This window comes from Tenrec ecaudatus, chromosome 3, assembly GCF_050624435.1.
Source record: "Tenrec ecaudatus isolate mTenEca1 chromosome 3, mTenEca1.hap1, whole genome shotgun sequence".
Classification (NCBI taxonomy): Eukaryota; Metazoa; Chordata; class Mammalia; order Afrosoricida; family Tenrecidae; genus Tenrec; species Tenrec ecaudatus.
Window position 1 is genome coordinate 172368586 of NC_134532.1, and position 3119 is coordinate 172371704.

Sequence of the window (3119 nt, forward strand, 5' to 3'; positions counted from 1 at the left end):
ACAGCCTCAGAAATCTTGTAAAGAGTCTTCAGAAGTCAGAATCAACTTGGTGGCACTTGGCTTGGTTTGGGGGTTGGATCTTGAGGTTCTTAAGAGAGAAAAGTACTAACAAATTTTGTGACAAGCCAGGCCAGCACCACATATTTTCAAACGTGTGATCGTTGAAAGGAACAAACAAGAGATTTGAACTTGCTCTCTTGTGGACCGGGTCAGAACTCAGCAGGATCATGAGTACCGGCAGGACCAGCGCCGAGACGCAGCAGCCGTGGTGGACGGTGCTGGAAAACTTTCTGAATCCGCTGGTGTTTTACGTGGATGAGGAGGAGCTTATCTTTGGCTCCTCAGATGCTGACCTTCACCGTCTAGAGGAACACAGCAGCACCTTCATCCAGCTGGAGCGGGGCTTCACCGCCTCTGGACAGACGCGAGTCACTGTCGTGGGGCCCAGTCGTGGAAGGTGGTGGCTGAGAGGCTTGGCCCTGTGGATGGGACCACCTGTCATGGAGTTCCAAGTGCACGGTGTCCAGATGCTGCAGGATTTCCTGAGACAGACCTTCTTTATTATGTCCAGTTGTCATGAGAAGTCATGAGATGGCCCTCAGCATCCACGTTCAGGAGCCTCGTTTCTGTCCCCATATTTAGAAGACCTCATTGTGGGAGGTCTCTCTCCTGGAGTCAATGGGCAGTACCTTCACCATTTGATCCTCCCAAGTCCCTGAAATGTGTCCGTACTGGCAAAGATCAGCAATAAAATAAGCAATCCCGGAGCAAAAAAAAAAAAAAGGAACAAATAAAACCAGTACAATCTATACTGTAACAGGTCACTACTGTGCTCATGTGAGGGACACAGGTGTCTTCTCTTGTCAAACAAACCTGCAGAGCCAGTCTATCAGGATCACCTGGCTCTTTCTGATGCCCAATAGATTAAGACCCTTATCTCAGATTTTGACCAATGGTTCCTTCACACAAGCCATTGCCCACAAAACTACAAAGGAGACTTAGAGCTTCTCATGGGGAGGACTCTGAGTTCCCTCCTCTGGACACTTAGTTCCCCTCATTGCCATTACTTATGTGACTGTCCCTCCCTCTTAAGCCGGTTCTCCTGTAAGCTGACTACATCTTGGTTGCCATTTGGGCAGTTGGTGCTTTGTGTATCAGAATATCTGTACACAATGGGTTATGCATGCATGTCCACATATATGCATCTATTCCAGAATGGAACACTAGATACAATGCAAAGTGGTCCCCAAGCCCTGTTCCTTCTGCAGGGACAGGAGAGAGAATGACCGTGACAGGGGGCTCCAGCCATGCGCTCACATGATTATGTGCTTTTATAAAATTTCAGACGTAAGATATTTGAACCCCAATTGGTTCAGACAGCTGTCTCCCATTTCAGCTTCCTGTCTGTCACATTGCCCCTTGTGCCAGGGCACTGAAGGGACTCTGGGCAATTTGGAGATCCTTCCGGGGAGAAAACGGAGTGGAGGCTGTGCCAATTTCCCTGCAATTTGGAGAGTTGTTGGGGAGCATTCCAGTAAAACAAGTGAGAAATGACAAATATCCTTTGACATCTTACTTATTTATCCATCACAGACTGGAGATAAGATTCAGGGTAGAGGGTGAGTGGGTTGGAAAGAGGGAACCGATTACAAGGATCTGCATGTGACCTCCTCCCTGGGGGACAGACAACAGAAAAGGGGGTGAAGGGAGATGTTGGACAGGGCAAGATATGACAAAATAATAATTTATAAATTATCAAGGGCTCATGGGGGAGGGGGGAGCAGGGAGGGAGGGGAAAAAAAGAGGACCTGATGCCAAGGGCTTAAGTGGAGAGCAAATGTTTTGAAAATGATGAGGGCAAGAATGTACAGATGTGCTTTACACAATTGATCTGTGTATGGATTGTGATAAGAGTTTTATGAGTGCCTAATAAAATGTTTTTTTAAAAATGAATGGAGTGTGAACCCGTAACTATGAAGAATAAAGTTCAGATGAATTAGTATGGCACTCAGAAGCAAATTGTGACCCGAGAATCTCAGATCACGCCAAAAGCAGTAACTCATCTGAAGGGAGAGAGCCATGTCAACTCAAAGTAGTCAGTAGGTTCTTGGATGGTTTGGTCTTCTCAGTAACACAGAGGAGGGAACAATGTGAATGCATGAGAAACACCATCTAAATTTCTAGCTAATTGGACACAGAATACTGCCATCCACAAAGAGAACACAGAATTCAATTGAGCATAGAGACAAACCAGTAAATCCAAACCAACCCCAACTCTGACTTATGAAAACTAAAAAACGAAAAGCAACAAACACCACATGGAAGAAGCACACCAGCATATGTGATTACAAGGTGCCAAAGGGATCAGTTATCAGGCATCAAAGAACAACAACAAAAAAATCATATCATTGTGTGCTCACCTCCCTGATACAATTTCTGAAGACAAATAGATGCATAAGCAAATGTGGTGAAGAAAGCTGATGGTGCCCAGTTATCAAAAGATACAGCATCTGGGGTCTTAAAGGCATGAAGGTAAACAAGCAGCCATATATCTCAGCAGCAACAAAACCCACAAGGAAGAAGCACACCAGCCTGTGTGATCAAGAGATGTCGAAGGGATGAGGTATCAGGCATCAAAGAACAAAAAGTCATATCACTGAATGAGGGGAGTGTGGGATGGGGACCCAAAGCCCATCTGTAGGCAACTGGACATCCCCTTACGGAAGGGTCACGGGGAGGGGACAAGCCAGTCAAGGTATAGTGTAGCAATGATGAAACATAGAACTTTCCTCTAGTTCCTAAATGCTTCCTCCCCTCCCCCACTAACATGATCCAAATTCTACCTTACAAATCTAGCTAGACCAGAGGATGTACAGATAGGAATTGGAACACAGGGAATCCAGGACAGATGATCCCAGGACCGGTGGTGAGAATGGCGGTACCGGGAGAGTGGAGGGAAGGTAGGGTGGAAAGGGGGAACCGATTACAAGGATCTACATATAAACTCCTCCCTGGGGGACGGACAACAGAAAAGTGGGTGAAGGGAGACATCGGACAGTGTAAGTTATGACAAAATAATAATTTATAAATTATCAAGGGTCCATGAGGGAGAGGGTATC

At 46.0% G+C, this 3119-nt stretch overlaps 1 pseudogene; it reads left to right on the forward strand.

Annotated features, from left to right (window-relative positions):
- The first annotated feature begins 227 nt into the window (after positions 1 to 227).
- Positions 228 to 590, forward strand: LOC142442461 (KHDC1-like protein pseudogene; annotated as a pseudogene).
- The last annotated feature ends 2529 nt before the right edge of the window (positions 591 to 3119 follow it).